Raw genomic sequence first — 11,084 nt, forward strand, 5'->3', positions numbered from 1 at the left:
TCCCTAACAAGCACTTTTTTCTACTTTATCACACTGAACACATATTACCAGTATTAAGACTCCCAGCAGGGTCTCAAATGCAATTTCTAACCTCCCCCAGCCCTTGTCCTCCATCCAACTCTCTTCATAGCCTAAGTCCTGCTAGAATTTCTGCAAGAGTGCAAAAGCAAGGATTAGCTTCACCCCATGAGCCTCAAAGCCCTGCCTGCCAACCCACAACGGTAATATGCAAAACAGCAGCACAACATAAAACCTTACAGACCGGCCATCTACTACAGTCAATCATCATAAACATCTTAACAGTACATATTGAGCTCTGATACTCATGGCATATGAGAATATCCCAGTATTAGGAAATGACTAAGGAAACCATAAAATCTAAAAAAAAAAAAAAAAAAAAAAAAANGGGGGGGGGGGAGGAAAAAAAAGGAAAAAAGTATGTTTTTAAGCAAGAATGATTGAACAAAAAAAATATATATTTTCTCACTTTAACAAAGATCTATGTCTAAAGAGGTTTGATCCACCCAAATATTAACCGTACCAAATAACTATCTCTGGAAGRTGTGTGTGTGTGTACGTATGTGTAGAACAGACATGAGGATGACAGCTTTGCAAGCTCCTTTCAGCTTACTAGAAGTGCGACTGGATCATAAGACAGGGTAGAATTTCTAGAGCTGGTAAGGGAGGGCCCATGTATGTACAACCACAAATCTGCTCAGGTTGACCCTTGCAACAACAGAGAGATGCAGTGATAGCACACAGAAATGTGGTGCTAGCACAGAGATGGTGAACAGGAAGACTGTGGTGTTTGAGAAAAGGATTTGTCGAAGMTGCCTTTGGGCACAATTGCAGAACATTAAAGAGCTACAAGCTTGGTCTTAGAAACCTCCTCATTGTGGTAACAGCAGTTTATTTTAGACTGCCAGACTAGACTTTTTTCCTACAGAAGCTAATAGCCAACCACTTATCCCTTCAGCTCCAAAGTAGGGTGGCTTTCAGCCTTCTACTCCTTAAGAAAGTAGAACCATAATCAAAGAGAAAGGCTACAGTGAACAGCCAAGAGCTTTGTACACTGAGAACTTCACACACTGTCTCACACTATTACACTTATTTGAAATCACAGATTTTTGAGTTATTCATTTCACTTCATTTCCTGTCTTTGTTTTCCACAAAATCCAAAGAGCCTGCTTGTTCACACCTTTGTAAAAATAGTATTTTAGTTTATATTATTTTATGATAGAAATTTATATGCTCCCTGGGGACAGTAAGACACATGCTGGGTGAAGCAAGTCCCATACAGGGACAGAATAGCTTCTGGATTTAAGTTCTACCATGAAATAATCCATGATTATTTCACAAAATATCACAAACTTGCACACAGCATAACTTTATAATAAACATACCATAAGAGAACAGTTTCCAAACTATTTTTTAAAAGTTATACCATTAAAGTATGAATAAAAATTTCATATCCTGAGTATATAGTCCACAAGTTTAAAATACTTAATAAGTAACTCATGGTTCTTTTACAAAAATCAACTATGAAAAGTTACACAAAGCTTAATGAAAACCATGCATGCACTGGAATCCAACAGTCAGTCAATCCTCCAAGTAGGAGCACAAGCAACCCTACTTATGCTATAAGATTTTGTCTGCTTACAAATTTGTGGAAGGCTCCGCTCTTCATCTCCCAGCTCTGTTACAGCAGGCCTTCCTGTTCTCACACATACTGGTATGGCAAGGACATTGGTATATTTAGGCAATGATATTTTCAAGGAAATATTGAGCAGCACCTTCTAGCCATGTACAGCACAGCTTAATTTCTCACTGTATTCCAAAGAAAGCCCCTGGTATAATCCTCATTAGGTGAGAGCTCAGCAGAAAGAAAGGGAAATGTCAGAGTGAAATTGTACCATCAGGGCAACATAATTATTCTTCACAGTGCTGTCTGTAGTGTCAAATCTTTTCCAAATATCCTAGAATCAGCTGCCTGTGTTTCTATTAGGTAATGTTGATTCACAAATAACCTTTCAAGAGTAGAAATAGCAGTGCACCTATCCTACTTAGGAGTTCATAGGCTTAACATTAGAAGTGAGAAGGAAAGTAGAAATAGGAGCACAGGGTCCATCCACTGTCATAAGCAACTGGAGAGCCCCTTTAAAACCTTATTGACCGGTGCCCATCAAAACCTGCAAGCTTTCAGGATGCCAGTTACATCCGAACAGTGGTGAGAGCTAATATGGTGGTGTGATAACTCTGTAATTCCTGAGCTTTGCTCAGATCTCCAGAAAAGTCATCCTGACACCAGTGTGTCACCCTGGAATTCTGTATGGCTTAGCCACAACTGTGGACTGCCAAAGCTACAGCATTTATCATTAGTTAATATGACATCTTTTCTGTACCTGAAAGGTAAGTAATACATACTGACAAACATGAGACAGTCATGCTCTCTGGCATATGTAATTTGCTAATCTAATTTACATAATTCTTCCAGTATCTAACAAATTCTATACATCGGAAAAATATGAAAGGGGACAGACTGTCCTGTGAAAAACATTTCCATCTGTATCTCCATTGAAATACTTCTTTCTTGTATATCCAATTGATTTTCTGTTTCGGAAGTACAAAGCACAGACAATTTTCTTTGAAGCTCTCTAATGCATTGTCTCTTTTTGTTTTTCCTGGCTTTTATGATCAACAATACAATGTGATTAGCCAAAGTTCTTGCGGGCAACTGAAACATGGATAATAAAAATCAGGAATGCAAACTCTGCTTTGGTTCTCCCAAACAGCCCACAGAACCAGCACTTTTGTCTGTGGAACACTAAATGCCTTCTCAAAAGCCAAGCCCTGTGGTAAATCTAAACTACTCAAAACAAACCAATATCCCTAACACTGGCTTGTGAGATTCCTATTTGCTTGATGAAGACTATGAAATTCCAAGGCTAGGCAGCTTTCAAATTTACTTCAGTTTCACTACCAAAGCACTACCCAATGATACATAGAGAATCTAAATATTGAGCAATCTTTTTGGAGAAGTTTTAAAAACAGAAATTAAAGTGCATCTTTCCTAAAGTGTTAGTACAACTGATGAGGAGACAAAACTCAGCTGGTATGCAAAAGAAGTCTTTCTACTTAGCTTGCATGATACTGAGCTGAAGATGTTAGAGATTCAGAAAAAGGGAGCAAGGGAGCTGAGACATGTATAGCAAAGTTCACATCTCAGGAACAGAAAAGGTCTTCTCCAAATTTCATATTAGACTTTCAAAAAAAAAAAAAATTTTTAAACTCAGCCCATATCAAAGGCAAAGACTGGTGTCAATCATGTTTTCTGAACTTTTCCTGCTATTATTCTGCAAGAAGAAAAATACTCTAGCATCTGGCAAGTTATTTCTCCATTCTTTAGTTGAGAACTTGTGAAAAAGTGAGAGTTATATCAACTTAGTTAAATTTATCTTCTCTCAAAGTAGTTATCAGTACAAGTTTTCTAGCTAAACAAAGTCAAAAATAGGGTTACACTTCTGTCTCTTTTGATGGAGTTCAAATATTACTATGTTGCCTGTAAGGTTATCAGTGCAGACTATGACTAAAGCTAAGGCTGTAACTTAGTACAATAGAATAAAATCAGTAGCTAGCATTGAGGATACCATATACACAGTTCAAGAGTTGCAGATAAGAGTAGATTATGCTGGTCCCATGAACTAACCCATATGCCTTACTCAAAGCTGTCCCGAGGACCAGTTCTTGTTTGGAATGTGTTAGAAATTAGAGGTTTTGGTGCACAACTCTGATGTACCTTCAGACAACCTAAATCAAACCAATGTACAGTAATTCATTCCAAAGCTACAATAATGCTCCAAACCAAAACACATAAGCAGAATCAGCCTAGACTATAAGAAAACATCTTTAGACTTTATAAAAGACATCACAAAGACTGAAAGACAACAGAGTAGCATTATAAAAAGTTGCTTATTTTGCCTGAGAAAAAAAGTAACATTTTCACCACCTAAAGAATTCTGCGACAGTCCATTACTGACCCTGCAGCCTCTGTTAAATACTTCTTTGCTGCTTTACATCCAGAAGCAGTTTAGAACAGAAAGTAACAGCTCACTCTAGGAAACACATGAATAATGGCTGTTCTTTGACACTGAATAAAAATATACAATACATACTGTTAAAGTAAAACCATTCTATTTCAAGATAAATATCAGTGCATTAATTAGATACCGCTATTTGTGACTGCTATTGCAAAGAGATTGTATCATGGTATCTATGTTCAAAACTTGTAATAGACTTATTTAGATTTTTAATTCAGATAAACAGTATCAGAGGAGCCCTAACATACTGTCAGAAACTGCTCTCAGATCAGACAGACATTGAATTACTTCCGTCAAAGTGGGAGCACCATCACAATAACTGGACATAACCTGAAGATGTAGGTAGTGGAGCAGCAGGAGTGGAACAAGGCAGGTGACAAGTGGATAGGCAGGTGAGGCACCCAGGGGAGCACAGCATGGACAGTGACTGGGGCAGTACCTTACCGACCACAGCATGTCCCACAGCATCCAGGCAGGGCAAAGCTGGTAATAGCAACAGGTCCTGCCTGTTGTGCCAGTAAGCACTAGACAACGCCAGGGAATGAGGCAGATCCAAGAAGTCCAGAGAACAGCTCAGAAGAAGGAGGGGCCAAGACTGGCACAGATCTGCCTACAACATACCTCAAGGGCCTGAGAGAGCTCAAAACAGGCTCCAGGTAACCCTGCTTGAGCAAGAGAGTTGGACTAGATGATCTCCAGAGGTCCCTTCAAACTCAGCATTCTGTGATTCTGTGTGTAGAGCTCCCAGGCCAATAGGCAGAGGGTGCTTGGGTGGGGTCCCAGGTGATGCTGGGCAGGGTGATTAAGGTGTATTCAGGGCCCTGACAATAGAGACAAATCAAGTAAAATCGATTTTATCTACTATGAAATATATTTAACACTAGAAGTTCGTTAGATTAGGAGAGTGACAGTTATAGTATGCTGTGCATTCTGTTGCAATTTTGTTTTGGTATGTGCACTATTTGGTTATTCTTCTGGAAGATGTTAAAAAAGTGTTCTAATTCTAAAATTAGAATGTATCTCACATATCCTCATGATGTTGGCTAAATAAACAATATTAACAAATCCTGAGAAAGTAATATATCTAGGAATATCTAGTCAAATGAATAATTTGATTACTCACTTCTAACAAAGACTGTAGTCTGAAAATATATTAAAGTGTTTTCATATGTTGTCTTCAGGCTATTTCAGTTAAGGCTGTCTATATATATGTTTGTAATATGCTAAACTAGATAGTTCACTAATGTCAAGATTAGCTAATCACCAGAATCTGACAAAATGATTTGCTGAGTTGTATTCAACAGTCACACTGTGCTATATCCACAGACCTTCAATTTCTATGCTGAGCTTCAGATAAAATCTCCTCCCAGAACTGAGTAAAAAGTCAACTCTAGTGGAGAAAGGATGCCATGAGTAACTTAACAAGAAAATATAGGGCTGCTATGTAAACTCAGGATTCTCCTTTGAATTTTTTATTAGAACTGGCAAAATAGTCTGAATTCCCTGGGGCAGTATCATTGTACTTCCAATAGATTCTGGAATGACCTGTGATCAAGGCCTGAATTCCCAGAAGCAGTAACTCTTACTGTTTCCTTCTCCTGAAACTCTCTGGAAGCTTTTTATATGACAGAGAACAAACAGATTTTCAGTTTCAGTGAGTCAAATTCTTGCTGAAAGTAACATGGGTTTTGCTTGTGGAAAGACTTACGAGCTACTCAAAAAAGCTTCTGAGAAGAGCATCACATTTTAGATTTAAAATATGTTAAAAAGGCACAAATAGTATATGTACCCAGTATATATCTGTATGTACTGCTGTTTAATTCATTACACAGTAATCAGTCCTAATATAATTATACTGATTATGTGAAATTGCTGGTGAGACTGAAATACAATATTGTAGTTATAAAATAGAGGTGTACACTATTTTTACAGCAGCATAAACATGGAGAGAAATACTACAAACAAAATGTCACAAATTCCTTTAAGGCTGCTAGAGACCTTACTGCATGCTACAAATGCTTACCTACCACAGGAATGTGGTTGAGATACTTCTTTTGATTGTGTGATACCAATGCTGAGACCAGTCCATGCCTTTTCTTTGGTAACAGCACCCACTGCCTCAGCGGACTCAGGAACAGCATACTGACAGCTTTCCTGGTTCAAGCAGGGCTGTGGAAGATCCTTCTGATCTCCAAAATGCCAGGGAGACTCTTCCATATGTGTTCTCATTAAGGGCCATGTCTTAAAGTTATAATTAAGAATGAAGAGCCATGGGGAATGATTCCCAACTTTGTGAATGCCTGACTGAGATCAATTACTGGCTGAAAAATCAGACCAAAAGTAACTCTTGCACAAAAGAAGTGCTACTCATGAGAAGAAGAAAGCACTTAGAAGCACTGAGAACTATTGTAACAGCAGTCAGCCTAAACTTGATCTATTTCTGGAACTTAGATTTAGACTTGGCCAYGACTATATGCATTTTTTAACTTTTAGACTGGAATATGGCAATACTATAAAGCAGTGAAAGCATCAACCTTGGAATTTTTGTCTGATTTATAAAATAGCAATGTTGCTACCACAAGGTGAACTACTCTTCTGTCACATTCTTTGTCTCTCCGGCTGTAAGTTCACGTGTGCCAGCTCCCACTCCTTTCTGCCTCCGTGCTCGTAACTGCCACTATCTGAAAAACTCTGACATTTCAGAGAACTGATTCTGATTTTTCCATTGAAACAACTAGATGATACCTATTTGTTTAATAAACCACATGATAAAACTTTCATCAGCAAAGTTTTCTCTGCTTTATGATGGAGTTTCTTATCAAAATAGGTGGGAGATCCTAGCTCAGTGGTAACAATCTTTTCCAGAGATGTAGGAATTTTTTTTTTTTCTGACTTAGTTTAGGGACTTTGAACAGCAGTGTCTGAGATCTTTTGTGTAAACTAACTGCCAGGCTATTAGCTATTTTTTATGGGTGTTTCCTGCTGGATCTATCTTGTGGTTTATAAACAAGCATCAGCTGAAGTGAGGACCTGACATACGTGCTTTGTAGTCTAGTGAGTTCCACTTTAAAGGCCCTCGGATTCTTCTCAACATGTGACATAATTTGTTTCAAAATGGAAATCTACTGCAATCTTTTTATTTGCAATCCTCTTAAATCTTCTGGTCACTAACACCGGAGCATGTCAAAAATTTCCAAGAGCAGTTTGGCCATTTTAACAATACTGATTGTTTATGGGGAAGAAAGGGGAATGGAGAGGAGAGAGGTAGCCAGGGACATGGTTTATTATGAGTAGCCAGGGACATGGTTTATTATGAGCGATCATTCTCTTCTGACTTGCCTCTTTATTTTTATAGCCTCCTATTAAATCATTTCATGTATTCAGACAGCAAAGATTCCAGTAACTGTAACAGAATTCAAGGAGTTTCAGAGGAGTTCACTTTCTCTCACATGTAGAGAATGATAATGTGTTCACATCTTGCAGTAGCCAATGAATTTCAGCATTTTGCTCGGAGTTTCTAAGCATCTCATACCATTACTGATACCATTTCATCTTCCATAGCTATGGCTTCTCATGCTACCTTTCCTGGCTCAATGGAACTGTCAGCTTCAAAATGAAGGAGACATGGCTTTTTTCTTTTTCTTTTAACTTGCTCATTGCTGAAGAACTTGATGCCAGAAGAGATTAGAATAACAAAGCTCACAGTCTTCAAATCAAACCATAGGATTCACCTTGACCTAGTTAAGTCTTCCATCAATAGCAATCAACTGAAGCTAGATAGAAAAATCTAAAGCATTAGAAGGGCTTTTAGAATTCAAAATGTACAGATATCACAGGAAAATGAATGGCAAAAGCCCTACAGTAATTACTCTGAAATATTTAGTTGATGTGTAGAGAAAATTCCTGTGAAAAGTGTACTTGTATATTTGTCAATAAATCATATTTTTGGTAAATGAAGCATACTATTTGCTTTGGGAAAAATACATGGAATCATATGTATGGATAGGCTTTTGGACAAAGGTATGGATAAAACAAACGCGGTTTAGTTTGGGGCAAGTACACAAATGAAAAAATCAAAAGAGAGAATAAATAAGTAATCTTGTACTTTTTAATACCTCTCATTTCCACAAATCATGAGGTAAAAGCATTAGATGTTGGACTTCACAACTTTTAACATTAGATAATATAGCTAATAATAATCATCATTATATGAAAGTTTAAAATACGAATGATATGGGCTCTTAAAACAGTTTCTTATCTAATAAATCAGTCTGCTCATTTTTAGTAAAAATACTCATCTGTCATTTTGCACATTTTTATTGGAGAAGACAGCAGAAAAAGTATAGGACAAAAGAGAGCAGAGGCTATGTTAAAAATACTTACATCCCTAATAGATCCTTCTTGTGGAGTCATGCACAGCTATAATGGGGAAAAGTAAGGAGCTAACTTGCTGTTTCATACCTCATGTTGATGACAGAAAAGCATTTTAGTCCCCCTTTCTGCCTGGCAACACAGGGAAGGCATGGTTAGACAAACACAGAGGAGAATGTACCTGCACAAGGGCTGTAGGTTTGGCTTGCTTTTCCCAGGGGCACAAAGAAGCTGGTGGCTGGACTGTGACATTCCTGAATCAGTTTGGTTCCTGCCCTGCCCTTGAACAGCAGAGCTAGGAACAGCATCTTATGCAGGATGAATTCCGTTCCAACAGCCTTACATTTGTTTAAAACATTCATGTAACAGGAGAAAAGAAAAGCTTTATAAAATTAAAGACAAAATTCTAAATAGAAAGATCCTTCAGAAGTTCCTGCAGGATTCCAATATTGCTAGGAGGAAAAGATAATACAGGTAACTCAAATGATTCTTAATGGCATCTATTTGCCTTCACTTAAGTAGTTCTTCAATGCATTTGCTTTTCTTGAAATCAATTTCACTTCTATTTTGGCTTTGATGAAAGTACGATAAAGACATTAAAATATACAATTTTTGAAGAAAAACTAATCAATAAATAACAGTAAAGGAACACAGCTGATTAGCATTTTCACTTTTCATCTTTTATCCAAAAGCTGCATGTTACTCTATTAGACTGAAGAATATCCCGGGGAAAAAAAAGAGAATGTGCGTATGTTAAATCAGGTGCCAGAGGCAGATTATATAGTACAAACTTATTGATGTTGGCAAACAGCTTAATTAAACATTTTATGTAAGGACTGCTGACTACAAAGCACTTACCTAAGTGCATGTTAGATGGTACACATTAAAAAAAAGTATACTTTCTAGACATATTTAGTATATTCCTGGTGAAAAATAAAGAAGAATAAACATATACATTTACATTTATTAGTATCTTTTGGTATGTGTGGTTGTATAAAAAAGGAGAAAAATATGTGCAAGGAATTGTCAAGGAATATGTATGCTGACATTCATTTGAGACTTATATAAACAGGATACAGAGCTTTAGCTCTGACCATAATGTTTGCCCAGTGAAGATACAGTGAGAAGATAGCGTTTGCTTTTTTTTTTTCCATTGTTTTATATAGATTATTTTGGAAGAGCAGTTTTGTTGCCATAAAGCAGACCGCATGCTTTCTTTTTTCTCATCGCAAATATTTTATAGCTGGACAGTCAGGAAACAAATCTTTCCTGGGTTCCCAGACAAAATAGATGTGCTACTCTTTAATTGTCTGGCTGCTGACTTCAGGATGCTTTTCCCTGGCAGGGTAAGGTAGAAGATGAAGAAAGAGAAAGTGCATGCACACAAGCACGTCAATCTGAGCAAGCTTGCAGCAGTAAGGCTTAACCTTGAAAACTAATTCTCTAATTCTCAAGAGAGCTATCCTGCTGACGTCAGAAGCTCTCCCTATCTTTGCATGGTATATCCATATGAATCAAGTTCTGGCCCACAGTTTGCAGAGCAGTTCATATTTGGCTGGGTAAAAACAAAAACTTAAAAATTTATGAAATGCACAAATTCAGAGGTCATATGAAGTAACAAATTGAACTAGAAAACTTACTAGAAATTTAGAAGGTAACACAGAAAACCAGTATTTTTATACATCTTAAATACAATATATGATGTACCTTTTTTCTCCACATTACTAAATATACAATTACACTGTGTTCCCATAACCTTTCCATTACATATAGTAACCCTTTATTTGTAGACCTAGTAGAAAAAATGGATACAGAGGAGGCTGTAGAATCTCTTCTGTTAGAAGTTTTCAAGAACAAGTTATGACAAAAATATGTAAAGAACAGTCTAAGTACACTTTTCCTACATAGAAAGAGTGGGGAGGACTACATAGCTTCCTGTGGCCTGTCCCAGCTCTACAGGTCCACAGTTTCCTTGAAGAACAAGGCCTTTGAATCACAGCTTTCCAGAAGACCAATTGAGATCAAAGTTCTCTTTGAGATGAGATTCATAAAACAAGTCTGAAATTTCCTTTCAGAGATATTATTAATTCCTTAAAACTACTCTTCAAAAATAAAACATATAAAAACAAATTGTGAGTGTTTTTCATATTTGCCATAGTGAAAATATTTATAGTTATTATAAGACTATTATATATTACAAATTAGGTAATTTACAGTTATAGTAATCACTCTTATTATTATTTATTTGTTTAGGCTTATTTCCTTCATCTATGTTTCCTACCTTTGTCAGTATCCTCAGAATTGCCCGAACATCAACAAAGTTATCCACAGTGAAAAGATTAAAAGAAAGAAATTAAAAGTGGCATCAAAACTAGCTTTGTTTTGCCAATAGCTGAAAGCTCACCCATCTCACTTTTTAAAATATTTTGGAATTCATTAATCTTGACCATTTGCAATAAACTAAAAACTGGTTGTATGCATATCAACTTTTTCAAATATAGAAACTAGCACAGATCAACACCTGGACTGTCTATCCTGTAAATACTCTTAAGATCTGCATGTATACAATGGTGAAATGAATACTGTGCAACACTACCTAATACAAGAGATATAAAT

The sequence above is a fragment of the Rhea americana genome, unplaced genomic scaffold, assembly GCF_003343005.1.
Source record: "Rhea americana isolate MKP2758 unplaced genomic scaffold, rheAme1 scaffold_127, whole genome shotgun sequence".
In the NCBI taxonomy this organism is placed as follows: domain Eukaryota; kingdom Metazoa; phylum Chordata; class Aves; order Rheiformes; family Rheidae; genus Rhea; species Rhea americana.